At 46.2% G+C, this 17307-nt stretch overlaps 2 protein-coding genes across 12 annotated transcripts in view; one reads left to right on the top strand and one right to left on the bottom strand.

Annotated features, from left to right (window-relative positions):
• The window catches only part of LOC143208196 (uncharacterized), a 377481-nt gene that overhangs the window by 163986 nt on the left and 196188 nt on the right, over positions 1-17307 (bottom strand). The window lies entirely within an intron of this gene.
• Positions 1-17307, top strand: part of LOC143208195 (uncharacterized) — a 58607-nt gene that overhangs the window by 36478 nt on the left and 4822 nt on the right. Inside the window, exon 1 of one of the 7 annotated variants that reach the window (XR_013008866.1) lies at positions 15912-17278. The exons of the other annotated variants lie outside the window; for them this stretch is intronic. The gene's annotated coding sequence lies outside the window, so the exon portion shown is untranslated. Of the gene's footprint in view, positions 1-15911; positions 17279-17307 lie in introns of those variants that run through there. 7 annotated transcript variants of the gene reach the window in all.

The raw sequence follows: 17307 nt of genomic DNA, 5'->3' as shown, positions 1-17307 counted from the left end.
CGCCATCTTTGTTTTGAACGCTCGGATAAGTTCGAAGAGGTTATCGGCATTGTATACGTTTGAGGATGATTATTTTTCGAAGAGTTCATTGCTAAGATTAATCCAATTAAAACAATGTGTTGTATTTGTACAGGAGTTCGACGATGTCGCTATTTTCGTCTAGTGGAGCCAGTATAAAAGATTAAAGTAGCATGAAAATTATCATAAAAATTGATGTTATAAATATACGTACAGATACAATGCGAAAAAGCATCCTATCCATAAAATTGAAGTTTTATATGAAAGGAGCTCTGTAGTATGTGTCTCGAGTGGGAACACGGCCTAAGGTGCGTCTGCTACCTCATTCGAAAAGAAAATAAATACGTGTTTCTATGCGGGCTGTTCGCATTGAAGGCAAGATAGCATGCAGAGACTGTTACTCGGCGCAGAACGGCACACGTCCATTATCTATTTCTCAAAGTACAGAAGATGCGCGCGATTACCGCGGAGGTTTTACTGTACACGCACGACGAAGCGTGCAGTGTTCACATCATGTTAATAAAGGGAAACGAGGATGCTTATTGGCACGTTTTAGTATAAACACGACGACGAGATGTACAATGTTGTAGCGTTTATAAACCTTCCTGCACAACTTCTCGGTCATTTACATAGAAATTCGCTTCGTTGAATTGGTTATTCGTCATGGACCGACCTAATCGGAATCGTTTTACTGTATCCTACTGCGAGAATTAATTCTTAACTCGCGTCGGAAGTTACAGTATCCTGCCTGCTGACTTTATAAGATTCTGGAGCTCGTTATTTTCTAGATCCCTCGATCAGCATGATCTTTTACTGGATCTTCTACTAACTTTTCAGTTGAAGTCAGCAGGGTCTCAGCAACGATTCAATGGTAAAAGATATTAGGCTACTTAAGCATTGGAGGATGAGTGGAACTTTCCAAAATTCTTCCGAATTCAGAATTGTTGTTCCTCATCACGGAAAAACGTCGATTCCCACGAAGGGTCCTCGGGTGGCATCCGAGACGGCTAAGGTACGAATCGAATCGTCAATTAAAGTGAGATTCCGCCGGTCCAATTAATGGAGTTACAATCTCGCCGTGGAGGAACCACGAGCGGCCGGTCGATCGCGTTCGTAATCTCGGTCGCGGAGGACCCGTCGCTTGTTCGAGATAAAACGTCGGGAGGAAGAAAATCCAGCGATCAGGAACCCGGAGTAAGGTCCTGTTGCTATGATAAACTCTGCAAAATATTAGAAGCCGCTGGAACCGGTATCGGTCGGTGTTAATACTTATTTTTACCTCGTTACTTAATTACCGGCATCCTGGACACCGGGCGACAAGGAAAGGAACAAGTTGAAGGAAGAAACACAAGCTAACAAATAGAAAAAGACCATCGTCTTCAAGCTATGATTTTCTAAGCGCTGATACAATTTTTATAAAATCTCCTTATAATCATTCGATATTATATCTATAGTTAGAAAATTTTTTTAAATGTTGTAGATTTTTATTATAAAATATCTTTGTCCCCAGTTTGTCTTCGTCTTCGTTTTTTTTTTTTTAGATAAATGCAGAAAATTTTTATTCTGCATGGTAAGATCGTCGGTTCAGTAATAAAGGAAACGACTTGACTTCTTAATCTCACGCGCTGTAATCGTCTCGCATTATGCGATATTGCCGGTCTTTCGGAGGCCGTGGATTACGGGGATAAAACTGTGCTGGGATGGCAGCTCTAAGGGTAGCCTTAAGGTACGGTTACACTGCGATAAGTGGCGGCGGGGCAGGTCCGATGACTCCTGTTGTCGCTGCGGTCTGTTGTTCGCTTAGCGAGCGAGGGTCCCCCGCGATAAGATAGACATTAATCGTCATTCGACTAATGGAAAATGAAGTTTACGCGCTCTGGCGAGAAAAATGGGGTCGCTCGGCTCATGGGGTGTGTAATGGAACAGTCATCCTGCTCGGAAACCCCATTTTTTCACAGTACTTGTCCGAAAACATAGACCTACCCTGTCACTTCCATCTAGTCTAGTTCAGCATCGTCATTCAATAATTTTCATTTGCCTTAATTTTGTAATATAGGAATTCTGATCTTGCGCCCTCTAGCTTTGTAATGTCATGGTTTTAATTTTCTGTCTCTCCTCTCTTTTCTCTCAGCGATTAAATTATTTCTATACGCTAATTTAGGGGTTTCCCTGCTGGTCAAACAACTTCTACATATTAATCGGTATCATAGAATTTAATAGTTTAATCCTGGTCGGCTTGAAAATGTGCGTCAATTTACATTTTCCAAGGTATTGAATTATCCGGTAACATTTCTTATTTCTCCTAATGGCACAACTTCCTTCAATCCGACATGGCTTAATTACGTTTAAATAACGTGTCCGTAGAGTTGTCTTCCTGTACGGCCTTAAAAGGTAAGAAGGCACATAATTTTATCGTGATCGAATCAAGCACCGATCAAGATCAAATAATTAGATTGAAGTACTATTTCAACTGATTAACCGGGAAGCTCGTTGTTTTGGTAAAGTGCTGTTAACTGTGGGGACTTCTTCTATTACTCGATGATGCACTCATAGTAACGGCTGAAACGGGATTTTCGTAATCAACGATCGCCAATGAAACTAACTTGAAAAATTAGTTATTTTGTACGCTGTAAAAAAATCTTGGCTAGGTTTTACCGGAGGTGCAATACATCCGAAAATTACAGATGCTACTGACAGTGAAATTTTCCGATAGAAAAATTCTCCGCACCAGCAGAAGCCCTCGACTCGTTTCCGCCCTTTATCAATTCGAATAAACTACCGCGCGATACGGCGTGGTTGTTTAATTGCTGTCGAATCTCCGGACAGTAGTTAAAAAGTGATTTCATCGTCCATAAAGCCCGGAGAATCGGAAAAACGCGAGATTGCTCGGGGCGAGAGACGCGGCGGTAATTTTCAGCGAGAAACGTAAATAATCGTGGTAACGAGGCTCGCTTTTTTCCCGCTCCGGTTCCGCGCACGATGACGATGACGACGCCGAAGAAGTCCCGCGAGCTCCAGAAAAACTACCCGACGATTAACGAACAACCGAGTTAATCCGCGCGCAAATCATACGTGTTAATTAAACAGCATCGTCGCTAGCCGTAATTCAGGTAGCCATAACTTCCCTTTCTTTAATCGCCGCGCCGTTAATCGTGCAGCTCGGGGTTCATTAAACAGAATTTACGCGGATCCGCGTAACGCGGCTGCCTCCATGAAATTAATAAAGTTACATTCTCTCGAGGGAAACAATTACTTTATCCTTGAAAAATTGCATACAGCCAATTACGCGAGCCTACTGTTGCTAACGGGCAGCCTCTCGAAGATTGGTAAGAACTTTCCTATGTTTCTCAACCGGTTAGGTACGCGAGGAACCTTTTAATTATGCGACAGGAAATATGATCCTGTCCTGCAATTAATATTCTTGTCTTTAATCGATGAATAACGCATAGGGATCCGAGTTAAATTGAAATTCAGGGCTGGGTTCGTATTGGAAACACTGATTACAATAAATTTGAATAAACCCGAGGATCGACGAGCTCGAGTGGTTGAAAAGTTCATTTTGGAGGCGAGAATGAAATAGTTGCGTACTCCGATGAATTGTGACACATCAAACATAGATTAGTAACAGCAAACCACGCGATCACAGATACATTTAATAAGTCACAATGTCATTGAATTTTCGAGGTTGCCAATCGAAGTGTCGAGAACATTGCGAAAAGAAAGGAGCTTTCGAAACCGAAGTTTCTAGAGGACACCGGGAAATTCTAATTAGCAGAGTTCGTAGAGCTCTCGATGTCCCCGCGATAATCCCGATCGGATCCTCGGACATGCATTACTATCTATACGCGTAGGGTCGGCGATTCGCCGGTGGTGGAAGTCATAGAGACCCGGTGGAAATAAAGACGAGGGTATAGGTGTCGGGGGATGGACCATTCCCCGTGACCATCCTATGAAACCGAGTGCAGTCCAGGGTATAGTAGACATCCCCTACCACCGGCCAGTTTTATTGGAGATGGCCGGAGGGAAGAGCTGGCCTCTGGACAGAGAGAAGGAGATCCCAACTGACGAGTGAGAAAGAGCACCGGGTTAGAAAGAGGACCTAGCTGGAGGCAGAACAGGGACAGAACTATCTCGGAGCGAGACGGAACACCGGAAAGGGGACGGAGTCAGAAAGAGGACAGAGACGGAGAGGCTACCGAGACAAACAGAGACAAGACTACCTCAGGAAGAGAGACAGAACACCATGGAAGGAAGAGGATCGACTTAGAAAGAACAGCGTGACGGACAGAGACAGGACCGTTTCAAAGAAAGTCGAAAGGGGAGCTAGAAAAGCTAGCAGGAAAAGGGATAGAGAACAAGACAAAAGCAGAGAAGAAAGCAGTACAGATGGGAGAAAGGAGGAAGGGCAAAAAACAAAGATCGGAAGACGAGGGAAGCAAAGAGAAAAATAGAGAAAGAGGGCAGGAAGAAAGGACCTAGAACAGTTCGCTGAAGGAAGTAGAATCTAGAGAAAGGAGCCAGCACAGAAACAGCGAAAGAGAGAGGGAGTCAAATCTGTTGAGAGGAAGGGACAAAGACGCAAGGGGTGAAGATCGTGCCCTTTCAGGCCACGGTTAGGACGGGGGAAATTACTGGAATAGGCTGTAGCATTAAAGGATGTCCTCGACCGTTCGCATAAAAATAACGAAAAGCTCCGGCGTCTCCGGAACCTCGAACCTCTCGGGGAGCCCCTCCTGATAGGGTCGGATTGTTTGACACACTCCCACCGTGGTCGTCGCGAAAACTCGGCGATAATGCGACGTGCATAGCATGCGTTATACTCCACGCGTAATTCCCCGGCCGTTTACGCCGTAAATCCTTCCCATTCTAACGCGATTCCGTTCCGCGGAGAGACTGGAACGTTATGACTCTTGAGGGATCCGGGAAATGGAGACCGGAGATCTCTCTCTGGGTTATTTTATGGGGCGTAAGGAGACACGCTACTGGAAATATTTATTGCGGGACCCAGCCGAATGTTTAAATTATCGAGCCTCGGCGAGTGCTCGCCGAGCGGGATTGTCATTAGATACTGATTAGCAAAGTGGTTGCATGCGAGCCGGCTCTCTGCGGCATTATTGCTGGAATGCTGAGGTGTACGATTTTAAGGCTCGCCGGGTTCGTTTGGGTAATTAATTGATAGGGTGTTTTCGTCGATTACTTGTTTTACGGCTCGTCTTTACAAGGTGCATTGAATATTTCACGTGGCGGTGTTGAGATAGGTTCAAGTATTCATGCGCAATATTGCACGATGTGTTGCGAGGTACAAGAGGCGTGGAATTCGTCTTTAAACATAGGAATGCTCATTCCAATCGTGTGTTACGACCGTTCCATCGAAATTCGAATTTTCCAGCAGCCTATTCGTGTTAAACTCAATAAGATGACTATGGTCGATATTAAAGAAGTGAACGAAGGTGAATCTTCGGGTCAGATCGACCCGGCTATCGGTGGCGGATTAAAAATCGTCTCTAGAACCGGAACCACCGACTGCGGGGCCGCGATGGCAAAAAAAGGAGAATCGCCAGGAAAAACAATCCCCGGTGAGAGTGGTGCATTAGCGCTTATCTAAACGCAGCCGTGATTCACGCCGGTCGTAAATAACGCGGTTGTCTTTGCGCTGGTATGCGCGCGGGTACGCGCAGAATCCTCTTCTGCCTCGCGAGAAAGAGGCGAGTCTCCCTTCAGCCCCCGGTGTCTCGAGTCTACGATTTTCAGGGACGAATCCGCGATATCGCGAGCAATAAGGAAGATAGCGTCCCTCGGCGTTCGACTCTTAGCCGGTTCTTGTTGGTGTGCGTGCGAACGTACGCATGCACGCAGGGCCCGCGAGCCGGCGAGGGATATAAAATGTAGAGTAAATTTCGCGAATATTTCGCGCGCGTCTCGGCCCGTGGCCCACGCATGCGCTCGCCGCGGCCCCGTAGAACCGGATACGTCCGGGGCGTCACGCGAAATAAGATATTATAATCTCGCGGTCGGCCATAAATATTATTGCAGTGACGCCAGCATTACCCTGTAGAAGCTGTAAACTCGTGGAACGTGTTACACGCCGGGAGTAGTCGGTGGTGCGCGCCCGCTCCGGCCTCTCACGGCCCGACTCCGCTCCTCCGAGCAGAAAACCCGCTTCGACCCGCCCGCTCCGCTTGCTTCACGCTCCTTGCGGCTTGGCTACCTCCTGCCTCCTACCACCGTCCTCTTTTTCCTTTTCTTTGCGCTCTTCGATACGCGGCAACTCTTCCTCTTCTTCTTCCTCGTCGGCCTCTTCTTTACATGGTTGGTTGCTTGCCTCCTTCTTCTTTGCTTCGTGGAGTTTCTTCTTTTTGCTTTCGAACACTCTCGATGTTCTTCTTCTTCTCTGCTTCGACAAAGGTCCGATCGGTTTTCTTCTTCACTTGGAGGATTCTCAATCGCATCCTTTTTTAAACAGAAACTTCCGCACCTTGTTTCTTCCACACCATTTTCTTATCTTCACTTGGAGCCGTGTTATCCCCTTCATCTTCACGTGCAGCCTTCTCATGTGGTATCTTCTCCTATCTTCTTCTTCTCCAGTCGAAGTCCGGCTTCTTTATCTCGTCCTACTTCAGAGATTTCTCTATCCTCTTCTGTTTCATATCGTAGCTCACATGTTCTTCTCCAGTCGGTCTGCTTCTTTATCTAGTTCTTCTTAAAACGCGGACTTTTTCGTCCTCTTCTTCTTCACTCGGACGTCCCACTCTCCATTTTCTTCATCTTCTTCTTCGCTTGGTAGCTCCATCCTCCTCCTCGCTTGATGTAGGCGTCTCCTCTTCTACTTTACATGGTGGCCTCCTCTATCCTCCTCTACTTCGGACTGCTTCTAATACTCTATCCTCTTCTTGTTGGAACCGAGACCTGTCTCCTCTCCTCGTTATCGTTCGGCTGCAGCTTCTTTTTCCCTCTTTTTTCGTTAGTCGATGTCTAAGGCAACGCATAAATATATCGTCCGCCCCGGCCCGCGGCACTCGCACGACGGCTAATTAAAGGGAACTGCTTGTACGCTCGGCTGACACGGCGGAGACATTGCTACATATCGTATTCCACGTTATCGATGCACCGAAATAACCGTTATCGTTCCAGCGCTAAATGTCGCCGCGATCCTACCGCCTCCACCTCCTCTGGGTTGCTCCGTTTACCCCTGGCCCCCGCCAGGTCCCCACGGACCCTGCTAACAACTATGTTTTTTCTTAAATTATTATTAGACTGCGGATGTTTATGCAATTTTCAATTTTCCAAGACGAATTTTGAGAAAGTGGTACCAAATATGATCCTATTTTCATTGATAATAACTAGACTGCGGATCTTCATGCAAAATGAAAATTTTCTACCTGATTTTCAACCAACAGGAGTGCCATAGAAATTTATTTTCTCTCTTATTATGTTTAATGGGTTGAAAATAATATAATAGTATGTTTAAATTGTTCAAATATTTTTGTTATTTTAAATTACACCTACTCATTTTTGTCATAAATGCCCAAACATGCATAAAATCCGCAGTCTGGTAATAACATTTTTAACTAAGTTCTGTTGAATTTGGTACTCCAACATTTTTCGAAAATTTTTAGAAACCATAAATGCATAAAGATCCGCAGTCTACTTATCATCTTCTGCCTCGCCTTCGTCACCTTAACACAATTACTTGCCCAAATTATAGAATTCACTACATCATCCTACTTTAATCGAAGCTAGAGGACGTTGACTCTATCGAAGCGCAATCAGAAAATTGACTGGAACCAGAAGCTTGTAATTTGTTCGTAGAACAAACCTCAGACCTCAGAACGACCAATAAGATTTGCTACAGTACAGCAACGTGAATCATTAGAAGCTGCCGTGCACATGATAATAATTCATTAATTAAGAGAATAAAGCTGCCACCGTGGGTGGTCCCGCTTCATCGAGGTGTGGTGCTGGAGCCCTCCGGTGTCATTAGGCTGCTGCTAAGCTGTCCCAGGCTTTGTTTTGCCGCGCTGCAATCGGCTGCAGAAGAATTAAGAAATGCTCGGACGTGAATGGTTATTTAGATCCACGGGAACAGCTACATTGTGACGGCACGATCGCTCCACCCTTGCCCAACGAAGAAGAAGAAACAGTCCTGATTGGTTAGATTATACGATGCTGAGAGAGATTAAGCTACCTGATTTCAGGCTTAAGCTACCACATTCTCAGCCTCCGGTTCAAAATTTATGTCATCGATGCGAAACGCCAGTGCAATTTACTTCGCAGATCAAATTGAATAGTAAGAGCATCCGAGAATCCTCGCGTTGACAATTCCGATCGTTAAACGATAAACGAAGGCTTTCGACTGTTGCAAATTGCTGTTGCTAACTCGTGGAAAACCAGATTCGAGAAGATATAATGAATTCATGATAGAATTTTTCCTGATTTGCTTGTTGTTTATACTGTTACACGTAAACGCTGCGATTTCAGGAAATGGTACGATAATCTGTGTGCAAGAGAAACTGCAATAATTATTTCTTCAATCTTTCCTGGACAGGAATTATTTCTTATTCGTGCGGCAACTTACGTGGAATTGCAGTTTCAGGAAAAACGGTGACAGCACGTTCTCTAATTCCCTTCGACCATCCATTTGCTGCATATTTGCGGTCCAATAATTAGGGCAACGTCCGGAAAAACTAGGATAATCGGAGTTTCAATTTTGTTCAGAGTTTTTTAGATACGTAGTAAGCTCAGCTAAGCTGTAAACTAATTTGTTTCGGAAGTTGAATGGCGGTGGATACACGGCTATTTTGATCTCTGCATTCAGGATCCTCCCTAATTCCCGTGTATATTTCCAGTGTCAAAATTTTCGAGTGGAGCGTATCTCCTCGAACCTTTTTATCTACAGGCTATCATAACCGCTTATCCGGGAGTCCCATTTGCAAAAAGCAGAAAATGGCACCGGGGGGGTTGCTATGTTCCCCTAAGCCCGGCGGGCCATTTGCTAGATCAGGCCGCACGCGGGAGACAATTGAGCGCAATGGACGTCGGTCGACTCGTAAATGTAAATTCCGAGGAAAACGTGGCGCGTGGAACAATAAAATGAAATAAATAAAGGGGTCGCCGGGGCTCGATCGGCCTGAGTAAATGCCATTACGATCAAGGTAAATCAGGAAACGCGCGATTACGCTCTCGCTCCCTATAACCATCCCTCACTCACACACTCTCTCTCTCTCCCATACTCTTTTTCTCTCTTCCTCATTCGCGAGCGCGTGTCCGGAAATAAAAATGTATTGCGGTCCGTACGTATTCATCGCTTCCCGTTTCTGTTACCGAACCGCAACACCATAAGCGGACACCGCCGCCGACACGATTTAATACGCCGTAAATGGTAATGGCCGATAATAAACTTTTACGAGCATAATTGAAACTATATTTTCTTCGGCGGAATCGGCGCCGCTGCGGCTGATCTTCGTCTTCGTCTATACGACTCACCCTTCCGAACAATTCAGAAACCAACGATTCCGAGTTTTCTACCGTAGCACCACCCCAATAGCGCTAGGAGGCTGCGTGTCAGCGATTCTTTTGCGGACGTCCTCTCGCGAGAGGATGTCGGCTTTGTTCCTTTTATCGTGGCTCGTTCGACTTCATCCTTCCCTTTTTGTTATTCAAAATGTTCCTTCGTTTTCTATATCTTCTCAGGTACAAAACATTCTTCTCCAGCTGCATAATACTTCTACATATGTTGAACTAAAAAATAAAATAGCCATCACCTAATTCTGATTGCCCAAATTCCGCCGACAAAGTCATCCACAGTGGACTTTCTGGAGGCAGAACCTCGACGACGCGTCACATCCGATGCAAATACATAGTCGCGCGAGCTTATGATCCCGTAACAGGCGCAATTCCTCGCGTAGGAGACAGCGCGCGGCTCCATTCAGCCGGGGAAACGTCCGCTCGTATCAAGAGGACCCTCGGCGTCTGCCGAGCTGGAAGTGGAACAATTTGTAGCAGACGAAGATCCACTCTTATGACCTCAATAATCCCCCTTCGCGCGACTTGTCAAGGTTAAAATTGCCCGGCCGTCTCGCTTCGATTCGAGGACGAGAGAGACGAAAAGAGTGGATACCGTCTACGACGATCATCCTCGTCTTTTCCGTCGTGTTCGTCTTCGTCTTCGCTTATGGTTCATCGGATGATGGCGACCGCGCCGCGCCGCCTAGTTCCAATGACCGTAAGCTCGCCATTACGGCTACATACGTTCCCGAGGCCATTATGAGCAATGAGACGATCGTTTCTCTCGGCCCCCGGCACGTCTGGCCAGGAAATTGATGCGACGAAACCTCTCGCTCGTCTTCGCGCCGCGTCTCGCATCCGAAACCGCGAGATGAAACCCGGTGGACTTTCACCGAGCAAGCGAGAACTAACGCGATGATAGCTCGCTGTCGACGGGAACAGCACGCTGGGAACATCTCTCGCGTCTGAAAACAAGATCTTTGACCCGGGGAACATTCGACTTCTATGTCCAGAAGTTCGAGGTTTCATGGTTTTGTCGAGAGGAGAGCAAAGTTCCCGAGCAAACTGCTCTGGGATTCGCCTGGAATTCTGCAGAGAATGTGTTACTAATAGGTCGGTTGGAGAAGTATGGGGGATGACTAGTTCTTTTGTGGAGTCAGCTTTAAACTATTAGGTCGGCAACTGAGTTCGCGACCTCCACATTTCCTCAAACAAGGTCATTTATATGTATCTTTTAAGCACGAGTATTTTATATCAAATTAATCGAAAAATTCAGAGCTTTCCAATGATATACAGTTCAAAAGGAATGGTCACTGAATCAGGTTATAATGATACAATAGAAGGATTACAAAACAAAAGGTCGCGAATTTAGTTGCCAACCTAATACAAGTTTCTTGATTTTCTTGTCTCGAAGTAATACATGTGGTGCTGTTGCTTTCAGAATTGACTTTAGAATTACAAAGGCCCCAAAACCAACGCGGCCTTGCGAGCTGCATTTCCCAGTCTCGTCTCAGATGGCGCCACCAAAAAGGGACGCATCGATATTTACCATCGCCAACCGAACAATCCCCTCCACTGTAACTCTCCTTCAAATACCATGTCCACAGAAGATCCTCGTCGATTCAGGAGCGTAGGCGAGACGTCGGAAAACCAGGTTTCCGCGTCCAGTTAGCGGACCGTGTCGAATGGTCGGTGTTCTAGCGCTGGAAACGCAGTTTCGGCTCTCTATCGTCGCGCGGAGGCTCGAAGGGGGGTCTCGCGTGAGTCGCCTCTCACGGGTTACGGGGGGTGGGGACGTTATAACACGGCCGGTCATCTCTATTCAGCATAGCGTACCCTCGATATCTCCTGTCGCCTTTTTTTGCCCCTATTTCCCCGTGAAATGAAACTGCAATGCACGCCGCCCCGTCTCCGTTCTCTCTGTCTGTCCCGCAGGTTTGAAACTGGTCCTTGTCCCACGAACTAGCCCTTCCAGTGTCCCCCTAGCCCCCCATCGCCCCTGGACCATGATCCGACGGTGGATGCGCTGGTCGTCCCACCCTCGGTTCTCTTTTCCTATGGTTTTTCTCCCCCTTCTCATCTCGGACCCTCTCGCTCTCAACCTCTCTCTCTCTCTCTCATCCGCTGCTGCTGGATGCTGGTCGCGCTGCTGGTGCTGCTGCTCTGCTCTGCTCTGTTGCTCTGCTGCTCTGATGCTGCTCTGCTGCTCGCACAGACCCCCTTCCCTAGCTACTCTTACCAACCGGGCCGCACGAGAATACATATTTTACAGGCATTCATGATGGCCGCCGCGCATCTGTGCAAACCTGTCTGCCTGCCTCTGCCTGCTAGCAGGCTAGCCTGCCTGGCCTGCCTCAGACAGGCTCGCCCCCTTCGAACAGAAACACCGCTCCTGCCTGACTGGCCGTCGCTAACCCCGTGGATACACTTCTTTCTCCTTCTTCGATTCTTCCTGCAAACGTCTGCTTCTTCGGTTTACTGCTTTCTTCTTCGACTTCGAGCGACTTTCAAGGGTTGCTTTAGCCCTTATACGTTCCTCGGGGTGAACATTCACCCATTTACTTACATATTTCACATACTGTATAATTATTCATCCCTTTATGCCTACGTTGTGAGATGTGTTTCTTTAAAATGTGACGTTACAAATAAAACATAATTTACCAATTTATTATTACAACTATTTTTGAACAGCGTACGAGAGTTAATGAGTGATAAAGGCTCCTGAACATCAAATATTGCTAACCCTTTGCACTCGGAGTTATTTTCATTCTAGAACGAAATTGTTCTTCTGATCTAGAACATTTCCATTTGGTTGGATTTTATTTATTCTATGCATACGTATAACTGTTTTTTGTTGCGCCGCAGAGTCTCTGGTGCAAATGGTTAATACTGCTATAAAATTCTGATTTGAGAGCTCTGTCGATCAGTAAAATTGGAATTGATCATCCATCACCGTCAAACATGAATTTAAATTTTAGCCAGTGTTTCTGGCCCAGTTTAATGAATTTCACCTCCCCTAAAGGGATCGAATTCTTGTTTCTAGCGCTACGTAGTATACTGCCGTTCCTTCAGTCGCTCCCTTTAGAGCCCTCCCTTTAGAGTGTTCGAACGTCGCGTGTTCTTGACCAATTGCGACGACGGTCCCACCAGAAAGGCTATTCGTGAAGTTCATATTGGGTTACATCGTCGGTCTATTCTGTTTCACATTGTCCCTCTTCCTCCACTATCTCGTTGATCACTATATTGTCCGATGGTTTTCCCCTTTCTCCAAGACTCTGTTCCTCTCTCTCTCTCTCCCTCTCTAGCTTCTTGATAGACCGGAGAACGTCGATTCAACCGCGCCTGGATTTTCTCTGTTTTATCTTTTCGGAGTTCGAACGGAGTCTCGTGGGATTCGTGTCAGGTTTCAATCTATCCCCGTGAAAAGTGTCACATTGCGTCACCGGAATACGTGACTCCTCGATCTTCCATGGTCGAGGGAAACTTTAAAAGTAACAGAAATACCGAGGATTATTTCCGTTCCGAATATTTCTACTACTTTCTTCACGAAATGACTTCCTCTTTGTTGCACGACTCGTTCCGAAATACTTTAATTTTTCTATACATACAATTTTTATTGAGGGACTAGGAAATATTCTTTGGACGTGTCACATAAATTGTGACCAAAGAACTTTCCACTTGTTTTCATAATTCTTAACCCACTCATACATTTTAATTATTTCGACCACCACCATAAATATACAATATCTTTTGACCCGGTCGAGTCTTCTTTTCATTAGAGTCATCGTTTTGATGTCCTACAAAAATATTTAAAATCAGTTCTGTCCTCAATAGCGAGCAATTATCTACGAACTCGGAACGCTTTCCAAGCGACGGTACATCAATATTTAGCCTACTTTCGCCAGTAAACGCGCCATCTTCGATACAAACGTCTTCGGCCGACCGCAAACTTTCAAAAGCATCGCGAGTTTCCATAATCGAAACAGCAGAAAAACAAACACGTCCGTATCCTTCAGGGACGTGAAAGGTGTCTTAAAACTCGAGTATCGTTCGAAGACAATGGCGGCTGCCGGTAACAACGGGTTAAGCCTCCATTCGGTAATGGTCGCCGGGCACGGCCAATCGGCGAGCATAAAAGTGGACAGATGTATAGCAGTGCAAATCGCGGCCAAAATTGCGCTGGTAATTGCGCAATAAAGCTCGTCGACCGTTCGGACAAAGGGGAGAGAGGAAGAGCGAGAGGAGGACAGAGGCGAAGGGAACTGTTCGTTGCTCGGGTTCCATCGATTCGAAATTTACTGGCCCGCTCCGTCTAATTGAATAGTCGTGGAAACTTAATCGATGAGATTGTTCGAGGGAAACGAGAGGGAATCGAGAGGGTCCCCGAGTTTTCGTAGAACGAGTGCGAACGTATTGTGCCAGGGAGTATCGATTCCGACGGGAACCGAATCGGAGCGACAGCGGTTTCGAGTCCGAGCGCCGCCGCGCCGTTGCCGAAGGTCGGGGATGGGTTTCTGCTCAAATTCTATGTATTTTTCTTACGCAATTATATTGTACATTCCTCACACAATGTTCTTGAAGAGGTAGTTTGATTTTTTGGAGCTTTGTAAATTGTCGGGACGTAAGAATACTCGAGCAGTTTACAACTGAACCGGCCATTTTAGCTGCTCAAATTCTATCAACACGCTTACGTGTTTCTTCCGAAAATGTTTTGTACATATTCTTGAAAGAGCACTGAACAAGTAATCAAACAAGAAAATTAAATCGCGCTTTCACGGCCTGCGGACGCGTAAATCCTTTATTATCGTTTTATGAACAAAGATGAAGCGTGTGTACCGGGCTGGAAACACCCTGCTCCGAATGAATTTCTATCAACGCCGGGGCCGGAAGAAAAATTTGATTTCCATTAGTCTCCGAGGTAGTTCCAACTCGGGCCGATTTACGTTCGACGTTACTCGGCCACTAAATCGGAGGAAATAACCGTCGCTCCGTGAATCCGGGCGTTAGTGCGTGCGCGATGAATGATAAACGTGTTGGCGAATAAATCTGCCGAGGATCTGTCGCGTATGTGTGCGTTCCACCCGCGTCGTCTTCAAAGAATCGACCCGCGAGACGCTTATCGGCCGGAATGGCTCGTTACGAACTAATTTACACAAAGAGTTAGCGCGGGAAACGTAATACCGTAAAAATCTGCCGTCACCCGGATGCGCAGTAATTCACTGAACGCTGACTCATAGCGCAAAACCAGTTCCCCGGTGTTTTGCTCGCGGCGCGGCGCACCATGATTTCCTCGAGGAGCCGAATATTCGCGATAAATTTGTCAATAACAAGCGAGCGGGAACACCGACAACCAGTTCCATCGAACTTCGAGAATCGATCGTAAAAACGTCCCGACTTTTGTCGATCCACGGCGCGATGCAACTTACCAAAAAATTCATTTTCTCAGGACACTCGGCCAGACACTGAATAAATAAAATCTGCTTCTGCGGTGGAAGCCATCTTACTGATTGCGCGCACCTGCTTAAATCATTCTTTAGTTCCTTTGCCGTGGCACATTTTTCTCAGGCTAGTTATCGTAAACCTTCTCTGCCTCGTGTGTTCTTGTTTTCTTAATCTTTATCAGAAAGATTCACAGTCTAATCATTACCATTCGAAAAACAGATAAATTGTGGACATTTACCTGCTGACAATCTACAAGATCATTCAGACAATAAGATACGTGTAAAGTTGTCTTCCCTTCAAAATCATCTTCAGTCACTCGAATGTACGAATTCAGAAACAAGTTATCCGAACCGAGTGATTAATACGGAAGGTAACGATCTCCACAATCGTCCGTAAATCCTCTATAAACAGTACAATCACTTGAAACACCGAGAAAACGTTTATTGTACTGGCTGCACCAGTTCCCAACGATTCGTCGCCTATCTATTTCAGAATTATTCATAGAAAACGCACATGGGGCATCGGCTGAGAGCGACGTTTATCGTTGTCGCGTAATTAGGCGACTTTACGGTGACATGTCGGCGATGGTGTTCTCCCTGAATAAATATCCAACGTCCAGCTGGTAATTTATTCGACCGGGTTCGGGTTTTACGAGCGAATGTGTGAAAACGTAATTCGACAGGATGCTGGCTAAGATTTCTCATTAAATTTGTGAAAAATGAAAATAAAAACACCGATCAATAAAGTGAACTGTACTCTACACGATAGTACAGTACATAAGCATACGCACCGAAAAGTTTTTCTTGAAATTAAATTATTTTTGCATCTTTGCTCGCGACTCTTCGTTCTGGCTCCGGAGCTCCCCACCCCTCGTACTTGGCCCCTGGGGGTCCCAAGGGGCTCCGACGGGCTAGAGTCCTTTCTATCCCCGCGGGACCCGATGTAGTCATAAGCGACCCGGCTACGCTAAAATCGGTGGCAATAACTTGCCACGCATCGCTCGGTAAACCGTCGTAAAATTCGAGAAGGGAAAGAAAAGTGGAGAGTAGGCCGCGCCCCCGAGAGAGAGAGAGAGAGAGAGAGAGAGAAAAAAAAATCAACGGTTCAAGAGAGAGAAAGAGAGAATCAGGATAAAAAAAGAAGGAAAACGGAGCAAAACGGGCCCGCCACGGCTAAACGCCGCGGTCGAGTAATGGGCGATGGCTTGTACAAGAGATATGCACCGAACGGCTTTCGGTAATTATAATAATGACCGCTGCGAGAGGAGCAACGATCCCTGGGAAGCATCGGGTTGCCTTTCGCAAAGCATACACGTTCCCTTATTATCCCCACAGACTACAACCACCGTCTCTGTCTCTCTCTCCTCCTCGTGGTTACGCGATACTTTCCTTTCGAGAAGATTCATTCTGCTGACAGTAAATTCGATGATGGATCCGCGGTTCGTACCCTCGTGGGGGTGCGGGAGGACACGCTACGGAGATCGTTGACCGTCGCTTTTTACTCGTCTCACGTCCCTCGCACAAGTTTTATGGAGATTCATGCCCGTTCGTCTAGCTGACTGTCGAGGCGAATGGAAATTTGGTATCTTGAATTGATTGTTTTGATGGGACGGGAATAATACTTAAGGAAACGATGTTGTAAATTTGTAGAACGATTTTTCTGGGCGTATGTTTTCCAAATTGAATGTGAAGAAAGAGATTTCATGCATTTGTGGTCAGAATGAGTTAGCGAGAATATTCAGAAAATTAGAAAAAGTCGGGAATGATCTCAAGATCAGAAATTGTAACCCTCTATTTAATTTCCGCTGTAAATAATCGCAGGCTCCTCGGCTGTCGCAATGATTCGTAAAATAATCAACGTCTCCGTGAAATTGGCCAAAGATCCGCAGTCTAGTTACGGCGACAGAAATTACCCTAATCCAGGGGCGGGAGGCGACGGAGGCTTGCTCGCGCGGATCCTTAGACAATAACGTCCGAAACGGCGGAGATCAAGATAAAATTTCGTAGCCATCCAATTTATTCGAATGTCTCCGACGGTATATCTGTTTCGAAACACGCAGTCAGCCGTTTCCAGAATTCGCCGTTTTCCGACGCAGCTAGTAAACCGGCAATAAAACGGTGTGTCTCCGGCCCCGGCGAAGCGCCGCAGAAAATCAACTTGCGAGCGGCGTTGTACAACGACGTTTCTACCCGAAACTACCTGGCTGCCATCCAAACGAAAGGATGCTTTTTTCGAATCGCGCGAGAGAGAGTGAGAGAGAAACACGGAGACCTCGAGAATAGTTACACCTTTGCCCGACGGAGATCGTACCCAGGTACGTATCCGTACCTGCGAGTAATTACT

The sequence above is a fragment of the Lasioglossum baleicum genome, chromosome 4 (assembly GCF_051020765.1).
Source record: "Lasioglossum baleicum chromosome 4, iyLasBale1, whole genome shotgun sequence".
NCBI lineage: Eukaryota > Metazoa > Arthropoda > Insecta > Hymenoptera > Halictidae > Lasioglossum > Lasioglossum baleicum.
The sequence above is the reverse complement of the archived record's forward strand: the minus strand, read 5'-3'. Positions and strand labels throughout refer to the sequence as shown.